This window comes from Chiroxiphia lanceolata, chromosome 7 (assembly GCF_009829145.1).
Source record: "Chiroxiphia lanceolata isolate bChiLan1 chromosome 7, bChiLan1.pri, whole genome shotgun sequence".
NCBI classification, from domain to species: domain Eukaryota; kingdom Metazoa; phylum Chordata; class Aves; order Passeriformes; family Pipridae; genus Chiroxiphia; species Chiroxiphia lanceolata.
This window is the reverse complement of record NC_045643.1, coordinates 13,400,840-13,413,117: the sequence shown is the minus strand read 5'-3', so window position 1 is coordinate 13,413,117 and position 12,278 is coordinate 13,400,840. Positions and strand designations below refer to the sequence as shown.

At 39.9% G+C, this 12,278-nt stretch overlaps 1 protein-coding gene across 1 annotated transcript in view; it reads left to right on the top strand.

Moving 5' to 3' along the window:
* The window catches only part of PARD3B (par-3 family cell polarity regulator beta), a 398,218-nt gene that overhangs the window by 355,345 nt on the left and 30,595 nt on the right, over positions 1 to 12,278 (top strand). The window lies entirely within an intron of this gene.

Sequence of the window (12,278 nt, the reverse complement as noted above, 5' to 3'; positions counted from 1 at the left end):
TCTAAAATCCAGTCTGGTCACCAGTTGTAAGATTTTTCTGGGTTTAATCTATTGATCTGTTTTCTTGCTAGGCTGGAATAATGGTTGTCAAAATTACTACGGCAAATAATGCATTTCTGTGTTAGGAATATCAGTGCTGCACATGGCAGCAAGTAATGGCAGTGGCTCTCAAGGAACCTGGACTAGGTGTTTGATTTACACCACCAGGTATTCCAAGAAAAGTCAGAGTAGGAGATACCTAGAGGGAAATTTTGACTTTGAAGTTATGATGTGACTCAAACCAATGTGAGTCACTTGGATTTGTATTCTGAGGAAATTCAAGAGTTTCTTGTATTGCAGTAAGAATGGTTTATATCAAATTATATTCTACAGGTCATAATTTGATGATAACTCCTTCAAGATATGATAAAAATTTATAATTTGAAATACATGCCTGTGCCTTCCATCCCTGGTCTGCCATCATCAAAACAAAGTCATTCTGACAATCTAAATTCAATCTTTCCTGTGGAATGATTATAGGGGAATTTAGCAAAATGCTATCTAGTGGTACCCACCAGTGGATCAGTATGAACATTTACATCTGCATTTTAAGCTAATTTTCAATGTATTTCTCTTAATTTACTAGGAAGATACCTGTCAAGGTAGCAATTAAACTGTAATTTGGTCACTGAGGTGTTTACATGGATTAATAGATCTCTCTCTTAAGCGTATGCTCCCGGGTTTGAAATAATAGCTATACTGCGTGGTAGCATGACCCCACTTGAGTTTTACATACACATGCACAAAATCAAATTCCATCACATTTTAATGCAAATTTTACCTTTGCAAATGATGGCCTGAAAAGAATGAGTTTCCATGGTAACCTTAGGGAACACATAACCTGTTTATCATAACTTCTTCATGAAGCAAGACAGGGGGTGGGGAACATGCTTTGATGTCAGCTGTGTTTTTCTGTAGACAGCATTCTGCTGTAGCACATACAGAGAATTTACCAAAATGCTCCTGTACTGTCCTAAATAAACTTTTTTCCTTTCTTAGAAACAGAAGCGGTCATATGGAATAACACAGGAGGGAACTGCAATAGGCGGTATTCAACACCATTAACTGACCTTTTAGCTCCTGTCTATAGTTTGACAACTAGGTCAACATTTTGAAACACCAAACACAAATTAATACTTAACAGATCTCTTCCATCACTTTCTCTTTCCTTGCTTTCCCTCCATGTTTTACACTTAGCCCTCAGGTATCCCTGCTGCCTTTCAAAGGCACTTTTTTTTGTTTTCTTGTTCTTCCACTTCATTGCTGAAAGTACTGTTTTGAAAAATGCCTTGAAATATCTCTGAACTCCTGTGTTGTGGAGCTACCACAGAAAAGAATATATTGATTATACTTCACATTCAGTGCTGACTTTCAGAGTTGAGGTGGTGGCTTTGGAACTGCCATTAGCGAGGAGTGAGTTTGATGGCTGCAAGCATCTGTAAGGTTGTATTTTTACTGCAGATGCACAGTAACTCCTGGCTAAAGGAAAGTATGTCTGCAACATTTTTAAGGTCATTAGGAGTAAGGAACAGATGTTGAGGTTTTTCAGAATGCTGCTTTGAAGTGCCATTGAGGAGTCAACTGACAAGACTGACCCTATAGGCAGTGATTTTTGGGACTGGAACACAGAGGAACCATTGCCCACAGTTACCCATCTGGTATCCATCTGGTACCAGCAAACAACAGACAGTACCAAATCACAGAAAAACTGTACCAACTGCTAAATTGGTATCAGCAAGCAAAGAAGGTCGCCACCCAACAGCAGTTGCAAGCAGGAGAAACAATGTCTGTAACATTTACAGACTGGTATCTGAAAATCCGGAGGAACCTGATGCCACAGCATATGGAAAGCAATTCCTCTCTCTAAGCCTGCTTATGCTGATGTTGTTGTTTGCTCAGTATTAATCCAGGTTTGGGATTTTTTTTTTTTTTTTTTTTGGCTAACCATATTGAATTTGCAGTGTGGAGAGCTTTTGTCACAATGCCATTGAAAGAGCACCTCTCTTTATTGGCATCTATGTTTAACAGGATTAAGGTGGATTTAATAGCCTATGCTACAGACTAACCATTCAAATTTTAGGAGTACCGTTGCATAGTGGTGTCAAATCACAATGGAAGGAGTTGAGGTTAACTTTTAACTCCATGACGATTTACTTTGCTGTTTTTCTTTGATGTGAAGTATTCTTGGGGAGAGCTGTGGCAGGGGGTTGTTTTCCAGTTTTATTGCCATCTTCCTCCTCTTCCCTTTGGGCATTTCCCCCCTTCTTCCTCCTTTTCTTTTCTTGAAGCGGCATGCTGGTTTGTACAGTAGGTAAATGCATAGAATGCAATAATACAACAGTGAGAGATCTACTGCCTCTAGGTGCTACCCCTTCTACTCTTCAGGACCTCCAGCAAGGCATGATTTTATAGACAATGAAAGGCTCACTCTCCCCTGTGAAGCTGCCTGCCTGCAGGAAGCTTTTCACTGTCTATTTCCACTACTTGCTTTGCAATTTAGTTCCATGCCCTGCTATTTTCCCCTTCCCTCCCTCTTTTCTTCCCTGACGTACACGTGCACATTACCCCCTGCATGCACATTCAGTACCAAGACCAGATGTAGACAGACACAGCAAAATAGCATTATCTCAATGTGTGCGTTAAAACCCTCAAAAATACACCAGACATTTTCGTTTTGCCATCCTCATCATAAATGGAAATATTGATCTGTCCCCTGTTTGCTTTCCAGGTACTGACACTGCCATTTCATTTTCCCTAAAAAGAACACAAGCTCATAGCTGGGCTGCAAAGCATGGCCATTACACCCTGGCATTGGTGCCAAGAACTCTGCTGACTTAGCTAGAGAAAGATGCTGAAAGCCAGTGACTTTGAGAGAAAATTCAATTCAATTTACTTCATACAGTGTCTCTCATGAAGTATTTCAAAATGCCTTATATCAGGAGATAACATAATGAGAAAATGCTTTAGAGAACTGGGTATTCAGAGAGCAAGACAAAATGATACACAACAATGAACTGGAGCAAAAGAAAAGACGACTGTCATTTAAAAGCAGTAATCATCTGGATAAATAGTCTTGTAAACTAATTACAGTGAGAAGAGAAGCAAAGAATGCAAGACTGGGAGGAACAAGAAGCAGCTTACTTTCAAACAGGCTAAGGCAGAGGATTGGTTTCATGGGGGGGAGAGGAATTATGCACAGTATTGTAGAACAACTACAGGAGACCTGCTTTAGAAATGTAGTCACACGTATGTATGCCGTACATTGCATCACAGTTGCATTTATGTGACATGTTAAGTTATTCTCTTTAGTGGCTGGGAAGAGAATAATTGCATTGGCCTGGTTCAGGGGAAGAGCAATTGAAATGCCTCCTTGTAGTTGGAAAGAATCAATGCTGATGGGTGCTGTGGGTTTTTTGTTTTGCTGCTTTTAAGATTTTCTCTCAACTCAAGTGCTTCTGTTTGCCTCTACTTGGAGAATAGGTTTGCAAGTGAGGGTGTCGCAAATCTGGTGCTCATTAAAGACAATTAAGAGATAGAATTAACCAAAACATATTATACGACTAATGCAGAAAGAAGCCACCCACAGAGACGGACACAGGCCAGGAAATGATCTCATTTTGCATGGTCACAGAAAACCATAGTCCTCCAGCACCAGGGATCGGGGGATCGTGAAGCGAGGGTTCAGAAACCAGAGTATTATTTTTGTGGTGCTGTGCAAAAACAATTTGCAGTTTTGGCTTCACCTCCATCTTTGCTGTTTTCTCTCTCCTTAATGTTGCAAGATACAGCAAATGCTGAGAGCTTGTTTTGTACTATGCTAAGGCAATTGCCATGTTTTTAAACTGTTATGGGAACAGCCTGTTTCCCTTTTAAACTTCCCATCTGTGTGTGTATTTCCCTCAGTCTATTGCCTTTATAGAGAATTTTCCGCTCCCTCTAAATCTAAACCATTAGTTTCACCTCCTTGAACAAGAGGTAGGGCATTACTGAAGAGGAAAAGTAAATCCTGAGATAATCAGCCCTGCTTAATTCCAGCATGGAACACTGCTGTTTTCAGTGTTCCCGATGTTCACTGCACAGGGAGAAGGCACAGTGACTCTAAGTATGTACATTTGTGTGTGCACGAGTGTATATAGGGGTATAGAGAGACAGTCAGACGGGGAAGCATTTAATTGCCTTGCAATCTGACCAACCAAGTAGTGTTCTGATTGCATACAGCTGATTTTCTAAGTGAAAATTTTCAAACCTACTCACCAGCAAAACACTCTGGAGTGTGTGTCTGTGTTTCTTCTGGAGAAGAGGACGGATGGTTTGATTACTATCTCTTTTTTCCTTTGGACAAGGATGTTTTTCTCATGCAAGGGAAATGCATTCTAGCAGTATGAACATAACTATTAATCAACACTTAAGCAATAATCAGTGAATGAAAAATGGTGACCAGAAACTGAAAATGTACTTGCATAGCTACTTTGGCGCTTTTCCTTTGAGATCATGCCCTTGCATTTTAACATGAACAATTCTTATAAAATTAGTGCTGATATATTCCAAAAGGCAGTGATTTTAAAAGCCAGCACTTATTTTTTGCTTTTAAAAAAATACTAACAGTTAATGAGACATTAAGATCTGCGTAAGTAATGTTATAAAGCTACCTCGGTAGTCTCTGAGACAGTCTCAAATGATATGAACCAGTAATTTCTTATTGAGTTACTTCAGAGATGGAGATGCCAAAATCATCACCACTAGAATGCTGCATTTAGGTGTGTGAAGACATGTTCAGGATACACAGATACAAGTGTTTTTCCTGTGTATTTTGACCCAAAAAAGAGATAAAGCCACCAAGAGATGCAGGTGTATGTTAGCTTTGGGAATGCCTCCAAGAGGAATCAAATGCTATTGAAATTAAAACAAACCCCCCTCATCAGTATTTAGCATGCTTTCCTGAATCAGGGCCAAGGTATGTGGTGGCACCCAGCAGAAACCAAGGCTGTTAGACTCTCCTAGTGAGCAATACCTTCCTTTTGTTCTTCAAGATGTTTTTTGACAAACTCAGTCACAGTTCTAATAGCATCAAGTGTTCTTTGGAATAATCTCCAAACCAGATTAGTATAAAATGCTTAAAGTGAGTGTGTGCTTAACAAAAAGAAAGCTCACCATTCCCTGGAACTGAGCCCAGAAAACAGAACTTTAGGAGTCTGCAAGACTTGTGACTTGGTGATTGGACTGTGAACAGGCAACTATAGCTATCTACTGATTCACCTTCCCAAATTATTTACCCTGTATTTTCTGTTGACATGAAAATAAAAAAGTTTTACTTAGTTGCCCCACTACCCAAAACAAACTTGAAGACACTGGACCATGATTTGAGAATCTCTAACAATTACACTCACGAGATATCTGTAAAATGGAGCAGGAACAGAAACACAAGTTGTCACCGGACCTGCTGGGAAGATACTGCTTCCTTCCTTATTCTTGGAAAATGTCCTATGAACAAGTTTGTAACAGGGAAGTTTAAAGTGCTCTCTTTCTTCAGTGGTGGAGGTGGCTTTGAGAGTTCCTGTGGAACATCATCTTGGTTTGCCATTGCAGCCACTTAGCAAAGAAAAACACCACTAAGAATATCAAAAAGAAATATTAAAGGTGCTGTCTTATATCCAAACAATGGTAAAGCAGTACTGATGGGCTCATATAGCATTAGACTCTTCTTTGAGGACTGCTCCTGCCATTAAAATCAATGCAACTTAATTAAAGCAAATTATAGATAGATACATCTATAAATAAGATATTAAAGTGCGCTGCTGAATATGATAATTGCTGCATATTTAGCAATCAGCGTGTGTGTTCTGCTTTTGCCAGGAGGGATTTCTTTCAGTGGAATCAATGGAGCTTTATTAAAAACCATCCAAATTAGAGGGAGAAATGATGAGTGTTATAATAACGCAAAATCACTGTTTCAACTTCCATTGCAAAACCAGGAAAGCAAAATATATCCCTCTTTGTGTATGTAAGGAAAACATCAGAAAAATTCTTTTGAATCATGGACACTGGTAGAATTTTTAATTTTTACCTTTTGATGTAAAACGTAAAAAAGCTGGATGGAGGAAAACATGCCGTCTGTGGAAATGCTTGAGGTCTTTGAGGATGGGATAATGAGGATATCACAGCAGTAAGGAATTAAGAAGACCCCATCGATCAACTTCCTCCATTTCACATGGAACATCCAGCTGACTGCCTTACATCACCCCACCTGTTTTAACAGATATAGAAAGTGTTAGCGAGTCAAATTGTGTTCTTAAATTTCCAGAACCAGGCAGACTGTTGAAATGCAAAAAATAAATGGGTGAATGTTGATGCTTCACCTGTGTATGAAACATGGAGACCAGGGTGGGGAACAAATCCACTTTTACCTCTCCGTTTTTCTTCAGCTTTCACTTAATTGAAAACAAAAACCAACTGTGTCTCAGCAGAGGGGAGACCTGAAGGTTAAAGGGCAAATTCCGTTATACCACGGCTCTTTTTGGCATGCTGAATCTCAACCCATGTGATTAGAAACGCTCACAGACAAAAGAAGAGCTTTGAGAACAGAGGTCAAACCAGCATCTGAATCAAGTCCTTTAACAGATGATCACAAGACTATTGAAAAATGTACTAAGCAATGCAGCAGTTCTGTGTGTCGTGTTTATACACAGACTTTCAGGCAAAAAGCAGAACTGGGTGGCATTTTCAAAGCACTTGGGTGATGGCAGAGCACAAGCCTCTCTCTGCAGCCTTCCTGGGGTGGCTCCTGTCTTACAGTGCATGTCAGACATAAAATACAATGTGAGTATCATGCCATTTTTTATGGATAGAAAACCACAATGCACAAGCTCAAGTGACTTTTCTGAGCATACACAGTGAATAAGTGAAAAAGTTAGGAGTCCCATGACTCCTATCTTCATAAGCTTTTCCTGATCTCCCATAATTTTAAATAAGTCAGGTATGACTCCAACGGAGTTAGCAGTGTTTTGCTGTGGATTCACAAATGGGTAGTTAAAATCATATCAGCCTTGATAAAGTTATACTATTGCTACTTATTTAGCGGGCAGCCCACAGTTCTAATTTTCTTTCTGATCTTAATGATAATTGAAATGTTTGCAGGAGCCTTGTAGTTCAGAAGTGGGGAAAACAAAGGGTTAAAAAACAAAAGTAAAAGGGCAGAGATATTTAGCATATATGTGAAAAATTAATAAGCCTGAATTCAATGCTCACTGTGTATTATTCTGGTTTTTAACAGTGGGAAACTTCTGCCTCTGAGCTATGTTTTTTCTATAGCTAGTTAAGAAGCTTTAAAACAATTTTTTTAACAAATTAATCTCGGCAAAGATGATGAAGTTTACTATGTGCAGCTCTAGATACCTGAAGGAGAGAGAACAGTAACTGCAACTTTCTGAGAGAGCCACTCTGAAAATGGCTCTGCATTGTTCTTTTCCTTATGAGCAGTACCCATGGTCTTGTGTCTTCAGTGTGCCAACTTCACTCAGGACAGACCTGGAGCAGGGAGTCAGGTGGGATGTGAGAAGAGGTAGGGCCCCAGGCGAAAACAGACTGTCCTGCTGAATTCCACTGGTAGGGGCAAGCAGTTGTTGCTGATTTCTGTTTGCAGTGTGGGAACCCTCACCTTGAGCTGTGTCTGGATGCACAAGAAAAAGTCAGTTCTGGTTTCATGAAGCTTAAGCTTCAAAAAACATTGCTATAGTTGTTATTTTTCGTACCACAACAGCTGTCCAACCTCTAACGCCTTGATCCCTAAGAAAAAGGGGCAAGGGAAGCGTTCCTGCTAGCAGCTAGTAATGTAGCCTTTAACAAATGCTCTAGGAGGAAGGCAGTGTAAGACAGGTGAGGGGGAATGAAATGGAGCATCTCCTGGGAAGAAAACACAGCTTCATACACTTTTCTGTACAGTTTTCAAGATAGTCACAAGCTTCAGGATTAAATAAATCCTTTCCCTTCCCTTAAAGAGTTGTTATTCTGCAGCCCCAGAATTCTCCTGTAGGCAAATCCCAGATTTACTCAAGACACCTGCTTGCAGGTATACTCTACTTATGCCTTATAATTTATTTCCAGATATTTGAATGCTCTATGAGAATTGTCTCTAGCTTGATCTACCGGTGCGGGTTCATATCACCTCTTTTTATTATTTTCATGGGACCTTCTCCTAGAAAGAATTAGCAGGTTAGAGATACTCTCTGCCAGCTTATCACTTCCACGTGTTAAAAAACTCCTTAAAGTGCTCTGCAGTTACTCTTTTTGCCAGGGACATAGCTTGCACTGACACCTGCACTGCTTTTGTGTTATCTTTTTTTTTTTTTTTTTTTTTACAGTTGCCTTCCCTTTCTGTGTGTTTTGGATATGCATGTGAAATATGAAACTAATAATCTTTCTACAGTTTTCTGTTTTAATAAAAATATGGATTCCATTTGTCTAGGGAAGTGGAGAGAGCCCCAGCCTGCACTCATTCTTCTCTGCCTTTTGGCCTTTCAGGTTGGTCACCTGCTGAAGGCTGTGGACGTGGAGAGAGGTCCAAAGTGCCCACACTGTCCTTTAGTCTGCACTTCCCCTGGCCTAGTTCTGCTGCTGAGAACTGGCAGGGGTTTAATTAAGGATGCTGAGGTGTCATAGGTTTTTTTTTCTGAAGTGGCACCTTTCTATCACAGAAATCTTGTTTGCTAGTGGAAATTATTGGTTTTTTAAAAAAAGCGACTTGAACAACAAAAATGTTACTATCCATGTAGAAAGAACAGCTTTCTGGCACACAGAAAATTCTGACCATAAAGGCACTGACTTATATGGATGTGATATCTTGCCAGTTTATCTGGTACCTTGTCTCCAAGTGTGGCCACTGCTGTATGCTTCAGAGAATTCACTGGGATTCCCAAAGAGGCAATTAGGAGAATAACCTGCTGGTACGGAGGTTTCTGCCTACTCTCCCATTCAAGGAATGGCAGGCTCTTTGAGGCTTTACTTCTCTTCAACCTGTCAAAGGCTTTACTGTCTTCTACTAAGTGGATGTTAGTTGTTTTGATTCGTATGTCTATCCAGTTTATTAATTTTACATTCCACAGAGGGCTTGGCCATACCAATACTTTGCAACAGTTAAGTTTCATGAGTTGTTTGTTGTTTTCCTTTCCTCAATTTGAGTGTGCTGCTTTTTTAATTGCACTGGTAGGATGATGGCTGTTTCTGTGTTTATCACTGTCCCATTATTTTTGCATATTCATGTTTCGCTTGTTAGTTGAGGCCGCTCTTAAGAGATGAACTGTTCATAATGATGGCACTTATTTAAGTTGATGTTGTTTATTTAAACCCTAAAAATACAGGAGCATGTTTTGGATCATTTTTTCTGCTGTGCATTACCATATCTTTGTGAAATGTGTGTTTCATCTGCTGTTGGGTTCTCTCTACTGATTGAGATGTTGAGCTCAAAACCTTTTCCAGTTGCCTCTGACAGGGACTCAGCTAAGTACTGTACCTTCTGTCAGCTCCCACGCCTTGCTGGCCACCTCATGGTCACCATTCATTTGGACTTCCAGGTTTTAATCCTTTTTTAATAAGGTTACTGTTTGCTTGCCTAAATATGTTGTGATGATTAATTATGCGGTTAAAACCTCCACACCTGGCTGGAGGGCCAACATATGTCCTAGTTCAGGAAAGGAGGAGAAGCTGGAGTATTTTGATCTTGCTTATTAGTACCTTTCATGCCAATTTTTAGCTTATTTTGTTGTAGAAGGCAGCAAAGGAACCCTTTGCTTTGACTCTCTCTGAAACATAAATAACTTCTACGAAGGAGGTGTTTCTATTTTCATAATTTCTCCATTCATAGGGGTAGTATTTTATTCCAGGCACCATTTTGGCACTCCGGGCTGAGAGATGATAGGTTTTTACTGTCGCATGCACAGATGGAGAAGGGAAAGAAGAAGAAATGGCTGAGCCTTTAATTAGCTGTGCAGAGCCAGAGCATGCTTTTCCAGTGCATTGGGGGTTTTATATAGGGTGTGGAGATTCAGCCGCTCAATGGATCCAAATTAGCAAAATTGTGTATCCACCACCAGGGTGTTTCTATGGTAACTGTCTCTCAAATCATATATACAAACAGACCTGGCAGGGGGTATTGCCTTCTATTTTGTCTGTAGGAAACCATCAAAAAAGGGGAGTTTTCCTGCTGCAAAAAGGCCTTGTGATGTAAATATTTTATACTTTTGGTGACCAGTATAAGTTTGGGGATTGCTGCTCAATGCTGGCGCAGTTCCGAATCCATTTGTGTTTTTTCATGTTGACTGGCTGCTGTTTCTCCTATTAGGTGTGAGAGTGCAAAAAACTCACATGGGGTTGTAAATGCACAGCTACAAGGCACATCCTTCAGCTCATAAATGTCTTGCCGTTGCGCATAATTAATAACCAATCTATAGCCGCAGTTAGACCATATACTATGTGGCTTTTATGCTGAGTGAACCAGATCATACATTTGGGTTTTCTCCCCTCAATCTTCTTTGTAAAACAGCAGAAATCTGGAGGCTCTTCCCTGACCAGCATACCTGAGAAATTAATGGAACTTATGAACCTAATGAAATTAGCAGTGTAAGAACAGCCAAAGTGGCTGCGACTCTTCACCTAAGTGACTCTGTCTTTATAAAGTCTCTATACATGTCACTTTTTCTGGTGGCAAAAAATGAATGCATTATCCCTTTAGCCTACTGCCCTCTTTTTGAAATGTAGGGCAATTATTGTTATTTTTTGTTCATCCAAAGTCAGGCACTGCTAAGCATGGGTCATTTCAAATCAGAGGTGGTTATTCTTGTGGCCAACAGTTCTGTGAGGACTCCTTTCTGTTTTGAGTCAGAGAAAGGAGAGCTAGCAAGAGGCCTGTACTAAATAATTTTTTTTTCACTTATGAATATCTTGGATGTTTGAGGAGTGGCAAGGTACATAACAGTATTTGTCTGCGATAATTCCTAAGGTAATGCCTGGTAGCTCCAAAGGATACTGCCTCTCTTTGCATTGGACTTGGCTTATGTAATGTACACAGAAATGCTTTGTAAAGGTAGATAGGACTTCCGACACCTGAATGCACAACCTTTCTCATTGTAGAGGCTTATACATTGCTTCAGTGAAAATGGTGTATTGTGTATAAATTACAGGGCTGACAAAAATGTACTCTAACCTGTAGAATGCAAAAAACATGTTAATTTTTGTTTTCTCTTTTTTTTTAATCAGGCATTTGCCGAAAGCTTGGTGTGATTTATTACTTTCTTTTTAATGAATTGTTAAAAATGTTTGAAAAGGCATTAAATCTTCCTTTCTGCTATTAATCTGTAAAAGGGAAAGGAGATTTTAAATGGCCTCTTAGTATATTGCTTTATAAAACTGCTGATTCTAGCAGCACCGGAATAGGAATACATACTAATGTAGGAAACACTGAAGGCAGTCAGAGCCTACTCCATTTATGGAGGAAAAGACTAATAGCTCCATTTTAACAAGGCTCTTAACACTTTGGGCCATCAGCAGGCATTGAGTGAGTGAAATTGGGAGAGCTCCTGTGTGCTAAAAGCATCGAAGTTCACCGTTTGGTACCCGATGGAGCCTTCCTGATAGAATTGTGCTCCCCAGCCAACTCCAGTTGCCATCTTGAAAACAAACCAAGTAGTGAGCTGGCATTTGACTGAGTGCACTAATGCTTCACTTCTGAAATGGCACCAGATGATCAGAGGTGCACTTAACTCCCAGCTGGATACTTAGCTTTGCGGTGGCATTAGGGAAAGTTTCTGGATTCTCGTTAAGAATGAAAGCAAGCCCGTTTATATCATATTCTATAGTTAAGCAAAACATGCAAGTGGAGGGGAAAAAAGCAAACTTGGGACTAAGATGTTAGCTTTAATTCAGGTAGTTATGCCACTGTAATCAGAAGGGTGTGCTTAATTAGATTATGTCCTCATGTTACTGAATTCTAGGAGGAAGGCTAACCAGGGAAGAAGAGAGAATATCCCAGCTAGTGGGCAGATGAGGGAAAGGCTCTGAAAATTGTACCTGTTCTAAACACTTCTTTGATACAGAAGCCTTTCTTGTTAGCAGTGATAAGATTATGTATGGGATTTGGAGCTTCTTTGAGCCCCTGCCTTTCTTTTGTTGATTTTGGCATGTTGCAGCATCATGTGTTCTCTGCTTATCGTTTTGAGATGCATTGTTAGTAGCTGGGCTGCATAATTGAT